The sequence below is a fragment of the Sinohyriopsis cumingii genome, unplaced genomic scaffold, assembly GCF_028554795.1.
Source record: "Sinohyriopsis cumingii isolate HCF-2022 unplaced genomic scaffold, ASM2855479v2 utg001621l, whole genome shotgun sequence".
Classification (NCBI taxonomy): domain Eukaryota; kingdom Metazoa; phylum Mollusca; class Bivalvia; order Unionida; family Unionidae; genus Sinohyriopsis; species Sinohyriopsis cumingii.
In genome coordinates, this window is record NW_028316027.1 from 899,960 (window position 1) to 916,935 (window position 16,976).

Consider the following 16,976-nt stretch of genomic DNA (forward strand, 5'->3'; position numbering starts at 1 on the left):
TCAGTACGTGAGAAATGTTGAGCTATTGAATTGCGCAAATCTTTTCGACACCATAGACATAAATGACCTTATTGTGTTCACCGAAGCCGCCAGTAGACCAAAATTATCTGACAGATTCTCTTCACTCCTACTGAGGTCTGGCGTAGTGGTGGAGTAAAGACTGCATAAAGAGTGGACCTAATGGCCAAAATGTGAAAATGTAAACTGTACAAAAAAATAACATGGACAAGACAGGAATGTACAGTGCACAAGCACAAAGTAATAACTTGACAGGGATTTTGGGTGGCAAAGATCTTGAATTGGGAGACTTTGTCACGCCAAAGAAAACTGGAGAGCCCGTACTAAGCGACAATGAAAGTGGCATACTAGCACTTAACCCTTTCAATCTCCTAAATTTAGGAGAAGATGATATCTCATCGGAAAACGATGAGGAAGAGATTCAAAGTTCCTCCCAGAGAGGATAATTAAGCTCACAAGAGATATAGAAGAGAAATAAAAGAACACAATCGATAATTCATCAAGTAATGGCAACGATACCGTATAAGAAAACAAAGAGAAAAAAACAGACGGACCGAAGACACTGAGACGCAAACAAACGACAATGACAATGACACAGATTCTGAAAAGGAAATTGAAAGAGAAAATAAAAACGAAATGGAAAGTGAAGATAAACAAGGCAGGAATGCTAAAATAGAAATAGAAAGCGAATTGACACAGAAATTGAGGAAATAACGGAAAAAGAAATCCTAAACTCAAAAGTGGCTCTGGAGGGACTCCGGAGCCCTGCTAACATATAACTAAATAAATAACTTTAAATAACAATCTATCAATTAATTAAAATTTAAAAGAATTAAGTGATGCGACAACATGGTCTAGTGTGGGAAAAATGGAAGGAATAAACTTCCGGATAGCTAGGATAAACAGCAACGGGATAGTGAAAACGAAAATAGAAAAACTAACCAAATAAACGAATATGATATAATAATGATACAGGAAACACGCAATGGTATTAAAACGGAAATAAAACACTTTACAGAAGAAAAAATATATTCAATAATTATTATCAAGAACTACGTAAATGATGATATAAGAAGAGGAGTAACGATGATAATGAAATATGACCGGGGAATGAGCTGGGAAAAGTTTGATGAGGGAGAATTTTTCAAAGGTAAATCAATACACATAAAGATAAAACAATGGCAAACAGAGAATGGAAACAACCTTTTATTGAGAACCTGAATGTATATTTACAAAATTACTCCATGGAAAATGTAATCATAGGAGGGGATTATAATAGGATCGAGAATGAAATAGATAGAACAACCGAACTAACACCAAATGATAAATTATTCAAAGAAGTAATAACAAATTTATGATAACAACATAAATTACATCATATAAACAGAAATTAAACTTATTAAGATGAGAATTTACCAACGATTATAAACAAGGACAGGTACCAATTATAATGTAAGAACTTACGAAAATGTAAAAATAACATATTTAAAGTTGTCGGGTCATAAAGTGGTATATATCGAAATAAAGATAGAAGATAGAAATAAATGGGAATCGGGACAATGCAAGCTCAACAACAAAATTATAAACGATATATAATTCACAAATACTATAAAGAATGAAGTAACAAAATGTATTAACGAAGAATGGGATATCCTAAAAGGTATAATAAAAAGAAAAGCCATTCACTACTCAAAAATGAGGATGTAAAAATTAAAGAGAGAAAAATATGAAATCAAAATCATGTTAAGTAAATCGACAAATGAAGAATTTAATAAACAAATGACAAAAAGAGTTAAAGAGATAGAAGAAGAAGAGAGTCAAGGAAGACTAATCAGAGCTGGAAAGTTCACAAATAATTATAAAATAAAAGCTCAAGGTTTGTATAAAAGGGAAGAACTAAGAAAGGGGGGGGGGGAGATCCTGGATTTATTTTATAGGGTAAACGATATAATCCATACAGAAAAAGACGATATGCTAAATAGTATCTATGCAAGCTATTACACAACGCAAAGTATTGAAACTAATATAATAGACACTTACTTACAAGACGTACAATGTGAGGTGATATCAACAGAACACAGAGACAAAAATTCCAGGGTGTATAGCTAATGGAAAAGAGTTTATGGTACCACCCGACCTTCAAGAACGAATATAGAATTATCCACTTAATGTATTTTGTTTTCCTGGCATCGTCAGACTGGCATTACGTTGTCAGAAATCGCCTGAAGTGGTTGAAGTTAATGACAAGAACTAGGATATGCAGAAAACTTTTCCTAGTATGATAATATTTACCACTAAAAGCATTGCCCAATTGGTGAATGGCAAATATAGGAATGAAAATAGCAATGCTTTCTTCTACATCTAGAGAGAGAGAGAGAGAGAGAGAGAGAGAAGTTAATGGCAGCTGATACACATTTAGAAGCTATCACTTATAATTCTTAATTTACCCGCCAATTCGTGTTTCATTATTGTTGGAAAAAGACCTATATCAATTGTATCATGTTTAAACACATACTTACAGCAGCAAGTCATTAGTCATGTTTAAACACATAAAAGAAAATTATAAATTTTGTGTCAACTACGGACTGTCGAACATTGCAGCTTTCCCTGTTTTGTCAACACGGATACATTTACTGGAGAAAAAATCCGGACACTAAAAGAAATTAGGTGGTCGCAATATGTTAAGTTTCTTATCTTGCATGTTTTGATTGATATTGTTTATCTTCGTGTATGCATTTATAAAGAAGATTTGGTCTAAATTAATTGATGTGCAGTTCAGTTCACCTTTTTCGACCTTTACTTTAAGAGGGCACCATATATCCACTATTGTGCAGAGGTGTCGTAAAACAGGAATTAATTTATGATATGTCATTCTTATTTTTCCCTCGCTTTCATCTATTTTCAGGGAGTTTGGCCTGATTTTATTATGGATGAATCTTTCTCTTCCTCAGATACAATGACGTAATATGTCGAGAGAATATTTTCCTATTAATTAATAACTGACAAAATCATAAATACGATATTTCATTAATGCAGAGAAAACAACTTGGTGGTGAAAACTGCAGTCTGTGAAGAAGATGTGACTGCAAGATTTATTCCCCTTACTATGACAGACGCACACGTCAAATACAAACCTTTGCCAGACACGCTATCGATTTAACGGTGGTATATTCAATGACGATTAAAAAAGGTTATATTTAAAAAGTCAAAGATGTGGTTTATATTTGGAGCCTATGAACTTATAGTGTACTAAATTGTCCACTCTCATAACTACACTGGCTCTTCAGCTTTCCCCAAGCTTTTGACATTTGCAACTTCATTCAGTTAATTTTACTGTACGTTCTGACAACAAGGTATGACACTCACAACTTTATTCATTTAACCTCGATTGTAATACTCAAACATATTCCGTATGTTAACCTTATGTTCAGGACAACGCCTATGTATACACGTATGTATGTATGTATGTATGTATGTATGTATGTATGTATGTATGTATGTATGTATGTATGTATGTATGTATGTATGTGTGTATGTATTTATGTGTGTGTATGTATGAATGTATGTATGTATGTATGTATGTATGTATGTATGTATGTATGTATGTAAGTATGTATGCATGCATGTCCATCCGTCCGTCCGTCTGTCTGTATGTATGTATGCATCTATGTATGAATGTATGTATGTGTATGTGCAATGTGTGTATGTATGTATGTAAATATGTATGTGCGTATGTATGTATGTGTGTATGTATGGATGGATGGATGGATGGATGGATGTATACATGCATGCATGCATGCACACACGCATGCATGTATGCATGTATGCGTATGTATGTATGTATGTATGTATGTATGTATGTATGTATGTATGTATGTATGTATGTATGTATGTTATTCTCTTCAGGATGCTTTATTTTACCTTGATATGGGTATTCTCTTCAGAGTGCTTTTCTTTATCTTTACATGGGTATTCTTTTCAGGATACTTTATTTTACTTTTATATGGGTATTCACTCTAGAAATTCATCTTGTTGAATTTCGTATCAATATGTACCCTCAATAGAAGCCAGTAGTAGAAACCAATTTTTGAAAGTGCAGAATCGTAATAACATCACCGTAATTAATTTGCGAATGAATATGCTTGTAATTCAGTTTGTCATGTAATAGTTTATTGTAACATTAACAGATAGGATCCAAAATAGTTCGGATGAATAAGTGTGTGTGTGTGTGTGTGTGTGTGTGTGTGTGTGTGATTTGGGTTTTTAACGTAGCTTTAACAATTTTACAGTTATATCGCTACGATGTCTGCAGTGTGGTAGTTTATAGTGATGTCTATCACTGGGACATCATGCCATAGACATGTAGTTGATGTCCCACCCAGTCACATTATTCTGACAAAAGGCCGACCATTCCTAACACTAACCTCTCAATGCTGAGCGCCAAGCAAGGCAGCTGTTAGTACAATTTGTATAAGTCTTTGCTTTGACACGGCCAGGGATCAAACCAACGACCTCCCGCATCGGAGGCGGGCGTTCTAACCACTAGGCCAGGCCACTGGGGCGGTCGGATGCAATAAGAGACCCGTAAAAACAGATACACGTTAAATTGTCGCTTTCAGGTAAAACAGTCAAAGTGACTAAGTTAAGTGATATGTCAAACCATAGTGTTTACCCTCTAACTGTACTTTTAATAAAGAAATGTTTAATTGATACATGTATTTAAGATATATACTATAATAAATAAAAAATGAAGAAAAGAAAGTACTTTATAGATATGCTAAAATATTTTATTTGTGAAAAACACAGATTTGAAAAACGAAAACAACTGAAACGTAACAATAAAGGCTATCTCTTGAACTGGCAAATGTGACTCATCATTAAACTTCTTTTGTTTCATATTCTTTAAATGCTTTTTTATTTTTGCATGAATTGACGATACGTGTCTTTTTGTATTTGTTTGTTTGTTTTTATGCCCTTGCTTTTGTAATTGTATTTCAGAAATTTGCCTCGGTGTCTGTTTTTGTAAACCTATTTCAGTGCAATGAAATATTAAATTTATAGAATTCAATATATTGTTCTTTGGCAGAATGAATCTTTCTCCCAGCTTCTCACAAATTTGGTTGATATTACGCGATCCCCTTCGCACGCGGCCTGTTTAATATTTTCTCCTCGTCCTTGACTGGGTTCAATTTGTTCTGCAGAAGAATCCTTCCAGCCTGAAAGCTGTACCAGTTGAACCAAAAGGCACCTAGGGCCCAAAAGAATGGATTCCCATTAGCCCTTGTGTTTCCTAAGCGTTGAAAATTTTAAAAGGCATTGAAAGTAGAATCAACAGGTTTGCTAACTTTTCAAAATACTATGGTTGTATTGTTCTAAGAATTACTCAAGATGAGAAATTATATATTTACTTGTACCAATGTACCAAGTAACCTACACTAATCTGGTTCGTCGTAATGGTATGTTTACGCTTTCCTTGGGATCTATCTACTGTGTTCATTATCTCAATGACACCTAAATGCAATAGCCAGTCGACACTAGGTCTAAATGTTAAATTGTTGGTTACGAGGCACACATGATGTAGCGTATTTAATGCTTTGTTGTTGTTGTTTCTTAAACCTATCATAATGTTCTAAAATTCGATTATAATTATTAAATATAAAAATGTCCAAATGGTCGCCACCGCCACCCCACCCCACCCTCTCTCTCTCTCTCTCTCTCTGAATTATCGTAGCAATGGAAATAAGAGAGTTGAGGATTTTCGCTTGTGTCATACGACAATGTATCTGGACCTATGAATGATGGAAAGTTTAGTCAAACTGTCAAAAGGCGGTAGAGAGAGAGAGAGAGAGAGAGAGAGAGAGAGAGAGAGAGAGAGAGAGAGGGAAAGAGAGAGAAAGAATTTTAATATCTTTCGAAATGTTAATTAAAGCAGAATAATGACTTAGTTGAGCTGTCAATATATTAAAATATTTTAATTACCTCTTGTTGGTTCGTCAGTTTGCTTATTTTTATTCCACGCTATTTTCCATAGGTCAGTACGTGAATGCCTGACAATTCAGATTCAGTGTACAAGAAGCTAACCGTGTTTGTAATGAACTACTTTCTTCATAAAAAAACATATTTTATGTTTAAATGATGATGAGTGTGTCTTGTATTGACTTAGTAAATGTGAATAAAAAAGAAACTCAAAAAGAAAACAATCAACTTATCAATTTTCATATGTGACTGTGAACAAGAACAATTTTAGATGTACATTTTGTAGCGGACACACTCGCAGGGATGTGAGGAGTTCATTCACTCGGTCAAAACACAGGTGCCAGAAGCATATCGTAACTCCATTCAAAGTGCAAATATGTGTATTTGTATGCGAGATAAAAAAAATATATGTATAGTATGTACGATGTATCAATGATATACCATTCGCTCCATATACATATATATATATATATATATATATATATATATATATATATATATATATATATATATATATATATATATATATATATATATATATATATATATATATATATCCCCGTGTAGTCGTGTACCATTAGGGGATTTGCGGACGGAAGTTGAATATTGGTATCCAGGGGAAAATTAATCATAATCTAGGCCAGGTTTGTGCATGTCAACCGGCCAACTCTGAAATTCCGGATACCATCTGCCCATATTTTGGATGGGTCTAAGATTAACTGACCATCCCAACCGAGGGTTTTCTCACTCAGCTTGATTAACACAGACATAAGCACAGACGTTATATAATTTGAATATCTACAGTCAGTTTTATTTATTTATCAATGACTTTGATTAAATCATAATGTAAGAGAGGAAATCACGGTTGTACATGTAATAATGAATGTGGAAAATATTGAAGACGGATTTTTAACAAAGGTTTCTGTCGTTAGTGCTGTGTAGTGAGGATCGCTTGTGATAATTCTATTGAACGTTATCATGTCTTTCGATCAGCATTCAATGTTTTGACAGGTTGAAAGAGGCACACACGTTATAGCAGAATATTCAGAACGTAGAGCATCATGATTCTTATTATTTCTCTAAAAGAGACAACAGAGACGTATATAACATACTATCCGGATTAATAAATATGGAACGGCACGACTGTTTTATGTCGTTCGTACTTTTTTATTGCATTTTTATTTACATGTGGTAATTGTATCATATATGCTTTTGTTTGCTTATTATTTGCAGTAGTTTTGGCATTATAAGCAGTCGTTTCGTCATTATATGTGAATGATAAATAAATGCACAGTTTCGTAATGCGTGCATCTCAATCCAAGGGAAATATATATTTGATGTTTTCACAGAATACGATAATGGATGTTAAAATCAATGCATACAAAACTGAAACGTATGAAATGAAAATTAAAGTATTCATATAGATGTAATGTGTATTTATATTGAATTTGTATAAATCTGGCGTGTCAGTCTTGAAACTCTACCTAAAACTGTTTGCAAAATGCTTATAATGTGTCGTACTTTTTGCATTGAGATAAGGAGTAAGTCAGGTGAGAGAAAGAGTCTGTGTTAAAAACAATTAATCAAAGCTATCACAAATGACTCGATATATGAACTGTTGCACACATTTGCATTCATTTTGATCCTCTATACATATATGTGGCTATATTTATCTTGCAAATATTGGTGGCTCTGTAATGAATAGTTTATATGTAGTTAACTTCTGGCTCCAGTCGTTTCTTCGGTTAGTAGAAGCCCTCTCAAATCATCTACCCACCCAAACATTCACCTTTTTTCCTTTTCATTTATGATTCAGTTATGAAATGAGATTGGGTATAGTAGTGTCTTTCATAAACTGTAATGTAAATCACATATTAAATCGAATTTGTCCTTGGTGAACGGACGTAAGCAGTTAATTAATGTGTAGGTACCGAAGAAGAACATATAACTGTTATGCATGACGGTAAAGTTATTTTGCTGCAAAATTATTCGGTACAGACTATTGCCATCGATACCTTTGACTAGCATCTTGCAGTGGAGAATTCATTCATTTCACATTCTGCACGATATAATTGCTTTGGCCAATGATGAGCAAGGTTCTCAAACACTTCCGAGTAATATAGGAATACATACCTAAATGTGGGCAACACAGATAGAGAAAAAAGACAAATACGTGAATGGATACATTTTTGAATTATTATTTTTTATTAACGAACTTCACAAAATCGTTATACAATCATTGTTACTTTTATTGAATAAGCCAATCATACACTCAATCAAATAGCACAGCTTAGTTTAAATTGAGCTGTGATAGCATTCCCTAAACTAAAGCTTCTTAGTCATGCATTTTCCATACCACATGGTTAGATTCGTGTTATACATTCTTCGACATGCTAGGGCTTGATGTGAATGATAAATACCTATCCACAAGATCAATGACTCAATTATCTCGTAGCTAAAGACCAGGAAGAGTTGATTTAAAACACATCGTCCTCGATGACAAATGTATACTTTAGAAGCAGAAAAAAGCCCTGAATTGGAGGTCTTCCTATCACACGAAAACCAAACTTTGCTATCAGTTATTTATCCGAATAAGTCAAAATACTGAATGAACAGTCGAAAATGGTCTGTTAATGATATGCCCAGCTGGCAGTAACCTAATGGCATTGAAATCAAGATGTATAAATTAAATCATTTCTCCAAAAAGACAATATCAGTGACCAAGGCATTCAGCCAGCGGTATGTTGTGGCACCACGTTCTCGCATGTTTCGCAAAGCTCATTAAACAGTGACATGCACTACAGGCATGCAAGTGCCCCATGTCGACCTATGGAACAAAAAGAGAAACACGTTATCTATACAATGTACTTTAAAAACCGTCAACATAGATATATTTATATTTAAGGCGAAAATAAACTCATGGTATTTGTCAGTGTTTAATCCTTAGTAAGACTGTTCCGTGTATCAATTTGTCGTTTTGTGACTATTGCTAAATATACCTCCAGATAGGGTAAAAGTTCAACAGTGGCGCGTGAATAACCTAATTTTGGTGAGTGATAGCCTATTCTAAGTTACTCCCGGACACTGCGGTTCCAGCCTCAGAAATGTTTAAGCAAGCTATCACCGTCGTTTTGAGCCGTTTCTTGCTAAGAACAATTAAGTACCAAATTGACTGGTGCATGTCACCGTTTATGCAGTGAGTCGGAATTCATTCAGTGAGTAGTCCTTGGATCATGCATTGCGTATGATATGGCAGTTTCTATAGTGACTGCATGACCCGTTTTGTCCATTATCTTCACGTATCTGAAAACGCTTAAAGGTATTACGCAAATACATAGCTAAATGTGGGCAACACAGATTATGAGCAAGTACAGTATATATATGAATGGATGATTCTTAGGATGAGTCATCGTTTTATAAACCCCAAGACCACCACCAAGCAAAGAAAACCCCGACCATCACAAACCCATAACAAAAATGGCTTCTTAGTTACTTTCAGCCAACTTTCTTTTAAATAACTAACAAACATTCATTCAAACATAGCAATATTTTCTTTACACTGAGTTAGCATTATCTAAACTAAAGCTTCTTAGTCACACATTTTCCAGGTCAGATATTGTCATCTTGTCATATAGTCTGTGCTGAGATTTCCTTGTTTTCGTGATTCCTCATAAACAAAAATTCGTCGTCAACAACAAATTGTAACAATCTCATACACATCAATGAAACTGTCCATATTATCCATCGATATGTGGATGCCCGTGTTAGAGAAACTTTGATTGGCCTCTTACAAAGCAGTAGCTGGTTAATCAGGTTTATGCATACTCGTGACAAAATGAGGATATATCCTCACAGGCGAAGCAAAAAATGAGTTTAGAGGATGATTGCATGCTACTTGCTACGATTTGATGGGTGGATATCCATATTTGACAGACTATTCTTACATGCCTGATTGCATTTACGTCCTATGCCGCCTATTGGCATGCACGACTCGTAAATTAATACGTTTAAGAGCTATTTAATGTATGCAATTAACCGCCATTCCCATGCCACTAGAGCAAGCCGCATCAAACAAGTGTGCCTCGAAATTCTTACACGTATAGTCAATGGATTAGCTAATGCAGACACTCTTGTTACTGACCTTGAACGTGAATGCTTTTCTAAATCATAGAGATTAAGACTATTGATGCTACATTCAGAGAACTATGATCGTCCATTGGATATTGAGAAGACAAAGATTGAATATATATATATATATATATATATATATATATATATATATATATATATATATATACACGTTTTAGGTGCGTTGTGGGCAGTCATCCCGAAAGTGGGTTTACGGGAAGGACATGATATAGTTTACATTTCAAATCAAAATACATATACATAGGTTGTATTTCTTACATAGTAATTATGTATATGTTGAAAATAAGTATATACACTTATGTTATAGTCCTATTCATGTTTTCGGTTCGTGGGCAGATATATATATTTCATGGGCAGTTTTGACCTTTAGGTTGAAGATGACAAAGTAACTGCCCAAAAATACGTTCACGAAGAACAAACATATAGCATTCTGCCCGTGAATACGGTCACGGGAACAATATATAGCGTACTGCCCACGAATACGTTCGCAAGTAACAAATATATAGCATGACTTTCCGGTGTGCGCGCGCAAAATGGTTGTCAAGACACGACGATAAACATTAATCTATTAAAGCATCCTTTGCAATGGCCAGCGTACATATAGCGGACGTGAGGTTCGTTTTTCACAGCTTGTTTGAAATAAATGGATGATTATATATCCAGTGTAACAACTTGTCTTGACAGCTTATGGATGCTAATGTTTGACATTTATTGTGAAGATGATTGTTCACTGCTTGTTGATGAATTCGTAGCTTCTGTTAATCGATGCTATAGCTCAATTTAACTGTCATACACTGATATGTTTAAGTCTGCTTGCACAGTTAACTATGCAGAGTTATGGAAATATAACAAATTGGTTTTAATAACTTTCAGAGTTTGTTTTACTATTACTCAATATTTGTTTCAAGTACTATAAAGGCTGTGATAGGTTGGGTGGTTTAGATTACAAATCAGGCCCTTCTCACTTGGGGGTGGGTGGGGGGTGGGTACTGCCCATTATGAATATTACTGGTCCTAGATGTCCAACCTGATATTTATGACATATAGGTTCAACATCTTACTGCCAGCAGAAATGGTGTTCTGTAGTATTTTTCCCAGTCAATAGTTTATGGATATATTATGTCATGTACTATGCTTGTTTAATTCTCTCATCTCAGTTCTGACGTTACCATTGAATGCTATAATGTTCCCAGACATCCGGTATTCTTGGTTATTAAAATTATATATATACACAGATAACTGAAGGTGAGTTCTCATTATTCCCTAACAATTGTAATTAGTGGGGCTGTAGCAATTGATGGTCTGAGAATTCAAGTTAACTGGTTCAAAACTTGGGTAAACAACAAACTGTTTTCTTCCTTTGACAGGCATCATAAAGTTTTGCATCTTTGTCTCTCTGATGACTGTGGTACACAAGTTACAGACTTTGCCTTAGAATGAGCCTGATTTTTGATACTTGTTACTGAATGGGGTGGGGTAGGGAAGTAACAAAATTATTAAAGGTGGAATGTATGCAAACCATGCTGGAAATAGATATGTGCCAGCAACTGCAACATGTAAGCTTCAATCAATTTGGAATCTATAAGCTTTATCCTGTAAATATTAACAGTTCACACCCTGTATAAAAGATGATTTTGTGTTTGATTAACTGGAACTGTTAATTTATTATGTTAAGGAATTTATTGTTTTAACCCTAGTAAATGTAATATAATTAGGTCAAAAGTTCCAGTTTGTTTATTGTTTCCAGAGTTGATTATTGTAACTGGAAGAACCTGTTTCTAAGTGTTAAATGAAACGAAAGAGATATTGTTTACTCAAGTGATATAAAATAAAAGTTTAAAATGAACTGAAAGAAATATTGTTTATTCAAGTGATACAAAATAGATGCAAAAGTGTATATTCATTAAGAAGTGTATTGTCAATTGCAAATAAATGAAGATTTATCTTATTTTGTTCTTTACTTGTGTACAAAATTATACCTGGATTGGGCAATAATTACTTGGACTCCATTTGGAAAAGAAAAATCTATATGTCCTAAATACCTAATGTTCATATCATAATGCTCTTTTAATGGATGATTATGCTTTTCAGCTGACGTTACCATATTGCCAAGTGAACTAATAGTATGGCCTTCGGTGTGGCCCACCAATCACATTTGTAAATGAATTATGCATACAATAGAGAAATAGCTCTTAAAATATCTTATGAGTTGAACAATGTGTGTACACAAATAAACATGAAGCAAATCTTTGAACTTGTATGCCACACATGCAAGTGAATTGGTGGTTTTCATATGTAACTTGTGTACTCTTATGGCTTTTGTCTATATTACTTTTAGCCATTTCTATTCACACACCAGAACACAACCTTTTTTGTCTGATTCAGGTACTAATGCAAAACTTATTTCAGCTGTAACTGAAGTATACAGAATTTTTCCTGACGTTGAGGCCTACTGTGTAGACAGTATAGCTGTAAGTCATCAAATCAAATGGAAGACAACAGTGTGCAGTTGAAGAAAATGATATATACCCAGTACCATTTAGAGTTATCTTAAAGAAAAGTCACAATGCACACTGATACAAGTAGTTTTAGAAAATGCATTTGTTCCACATACATTTTAACTTAACCCAAAAGTTCAGTCTCTTGCCTAAAATTCAATCAGATGTATGCATTTATTCCATAAAACACAAAGATATAATGAACCAAATCATTTTCATTATTGAGTTAGGTAGTAGGCTATGTTAAAGAGTGCAATCACTTTATCGATTTTTTTTTCCATTACATTTTTATTTATTATAAAATGACATTTCTTAGTGGAGTGCTAGCAACTGTAACTTGAGGAATATTTTGTACATGCTGGCCTAAGTGTCATGAATATACTGTGCTACATTTTGCTTTATTAGGTATAATACTATCATGAGACTTGCTTGATTAAATCCTGAATTTGTCAGTTACACTTACAAGTCCACTGGTAGAATTTAAAATCTGTGACAGTTTGGGAACTTTTTTTGCAGTAACTGCAAATCACTTTGCCTTCACAGTCAATGAATTCAAGCCATTGATAATTGTCAAACCATTGTGACTGAAAATGTGATTGTCTCTTAGTTGTGTCCTATTTGATAATTTTGCTGCCACAGAGTCTGGATTGTGTCTCTGAAGAAATAGTTCATCTAGACTCTGTTGCAGTATAACATTTTATATGTTCAATTTAATGAATTTTCTTTCTTTGAATCATTCTTATGTCATAACTTGCGAAAATAGTTTAGTTAACAATATTTATTCAAACAGAAAAGATAACCTCACTTGACAAATCATCCTACTAAAGTGATCATGGCATACACTTTTATCTTTGAAATTCAAATATTGCCCACTCGTTAATTAACATAACTAATATTGCACATTGAAGGTGATCATATGTATCATCAGTTTTAAAAAAATAAAGACATAATACTATCATTTAATCACTGCATACAGGAAACAGACACTTGTGTCTGTAAAATGCCTTTCATTGGATTACTTTGGTTTATTAAAACCAAACAGCAATCCACTCAGGATTTTCTAGGATAGATACAGAGAATATATTATGGTCATTCAGAACGCTATCAATACATCAGACCAGATTGTTTTTATTATTATTTAGGCAAAATAACTTAGTAAGTCAGATGGCAAACATGAGGATGGTGATAGGTTATGTGGAATTTGCATTGAATCATCTGATCCCAGAAGATTTGATACAATGTCACTGGCTGTGGTAATCATCAAGTGCAGTTGCACGGCACCATAAGACTTATCAAGATACCATAAGCTAGAAAGATGAAGAAAAAGAAAAACGATGACCCAAAGACAAATCCTGCAAACTGTGTGCAAAAATGATTCCACAGATGATAGATGAAAACTTTACTATATTTAGCTTCAAGATATTAATAAATTCGGATTACTTCCTCCAGTCTGCTACAGTAATTCATGCCCATTGCACTCATAAATTGATTATAGTCCTTGCAGTATTTTGTGTGGGCCACAATATTTTAATTGATGCAGCTGATGCTCCATTCTTCAGTTCAGTGTTGATTCAAACATAGCAATGTCCCTTTGGGATGTGTGCATAAATAAAGAATGCCTGTCCCTTCATTACCACACTTGTTGAATTTATCGTGTCTCTCTGAAAACTGTACCATGTGAGAAAGAATTTTATAAACAAACTGGACATAAGTATTGCTAGACATATACTCAGACCTGAGACTTCATAAAAGACTGCTTACTTGTGAGGCATTATTAGTGCTAGGGCTTGAGGTAATAACTTGCTATATGTTTGGTAAGGCAAAATAAGGGGCCTTATGACTTAAATTGAAACTGTGAAAAAACAAAAGGTTCAAATGCAATAAACTTTTGTTTTTCCTCATTTGTTATATTACAGTGCCATGAAAGGTCATTTCTTTTATCTTTTTAATCCCTTGCCAATTTTAAGTCATCATCACTAACCAAGTCTCTAAATCAATTCTTGGCATATTTAGCTAAAATGGTGTCTACTGTTCCATTATATCACTGATTGTTTAGCTTGCTTGTATGGAGCTTAACACCATTTTTCAGGACATCATAGACTTTACATGGCAGCCAACATATTTATTGGAAGAAATCAACACACATAACGCTACTGGCAAGCTTTCTCATATACACACATTGGTTGGACTAGAGAGAGTTGATTAGTGATGTGTATGCCTAGACCATTCTATAATCCAGGGCCCCATGATTGAATACAGCTTAAAGAAATTAACCCTAATTCAATTTCCTTGTTGCATTTAAATCATAACACCCACCATGCAAAGTGACACATGTCTCAAGATTTTCAAATTTGTATATGTTTTGCAACTTTTAATTCTGAGTTGATGCATGTGGATGTGGAAATTCAGTTACTGAATACTTAGCTACTTATATAAGGAGCTCTCACACTGGTAAAAGCATGCAATTGGGATTGTATTTGCAAGAGGGCAATTAATTGTTCAAAATACTGTTTTAGCTAACTACATATGCGAAGGGTTGATGTATAAAAAAGAGGATCAAGAAATCCTAGCTGGTAAAGATAATTGTATCCAACTTGACAGAAAGTGAGAAGGCCTTTTAATTTTGTACAGCAGTTTCATTAAGGAACCAACTATAATACCATTAGAAGTTTATGAGCAGCAAAAACCACATTTAGGACCAACTAGACATCAAAACCATATGCATAGTTCCATTTACGGCCAACCAGACATCAAATAGGTCATCTAGTGAAAGCACAATGTCAAAATGACCAGCCATCTAGGAGAAGTAGCAAGGAAGGGGTTTTCCAGATGCCCATTAAAACAGCCATATTGGAGGTTAGATTGGCACTATTTTCATTTACGTCCAACTAGACATAAGAAGTCTTTCACTGATTTGACGATTCATTCAGGAGAAGTAGTTATACCAAGATTTTCAGGATGGCCACATTGGTGGCCTTATAGGATGTCTGTATAGCACCATAATTCTCATTCAGGACCTGCTAGACATCAACATAAGTATTTTGTACACATGTTGACACGCTGACACAATTATCCATTCAGAAGTAGCGATAAAAAGTTTCTTAATATGGCTACTGTGGCAACCACATTGTATGTGTGAGTGGCACCATCTTGTTTTTTCTTCCAGATATTTTCACACAAATATCATATTTAAAGATAACATGAATTCATACAAGATCTTGTCAGTTTATTTCATAACAGATTTTTCCCTCATATTAATATAATCTTTTGAAAACATTTATACATTATAGTTCTAGAAATTTTTCATGCTCTCAGAAACTATTAAAATCACAGCAGAAAGTGTTATGTTATATCTTTATTCAGCACTGAAAAATATTTATGAACTCTTAAAGTTTTTTCCCCTATATTAACTTAATTTAATGAAGATTTTCAGACTATAACCTTTCCATTGGATTTATTTTTTCAAACATGGCGTAAAAAGTATGTTATAGTAACCAATTTTTACATTGCCTTCACCATTGCAGAAATCTCTATAATCAATTTCCTAGTAAAGAAAAGCCAAGAAAATAAATGGACAGTTAATATTCACTTCAGGATCACAGACCTGAGGCAAATATGTCATTGTTAAATCAAACATTTTTATTGTGTTTCCTTAGACCTAAATATATATATATACTTGCTGTTACTCTAAACGAAGGCTGGTGATCCAGTTGATAACCTTTTGGGGGTTTTAAGGATGTCTTTAAAATTAAGGCCTTAAAAATGTTGAGATCTTATATTAAAAATGACAATTTGAGCCTTGCAGATTCATGTCCACAGGTGCCCAAATAAAAAAAAAAAGGGGGGGGGGTGCAAGGGGCAAGCTTGTTGGTGTGTTATAAAATAACTGACTTATCATCGGTGTGCTGACAGGTGATGTGTAATTAAATCACTGTTGTAATATTAATAATGAGTGAGTCTGCACAAAGGAATTTCATACAGCTAAACTAGCTCAACAACTAGAGGCAATTAAGAAATATATCCACATTCGTGATTCTGTCAAATGGCAGATACAACAGCATCAGGAAGCTCAAGTGGCATTTACAGAAGGTAAAGAGCCGCTATACTTGTTATCCTTTTAGGGATGTGCTTGGATTTTGCCCTCAAGCTGGAGCAGTCATAGGATATATAATAAATCGCCACGGTCGGAATTTATCCCCAAGCTGGGGTAATCGATGGGTAAAGTCTTATCCACAGTCGGGGTTTTATTCAAGCTTCAGGTGTAAGTTTTTGTGCATCTCCATGCCCTTGCATAAAACACAGTTACACGTTTTTTTATATAGATATTTTTCAGTT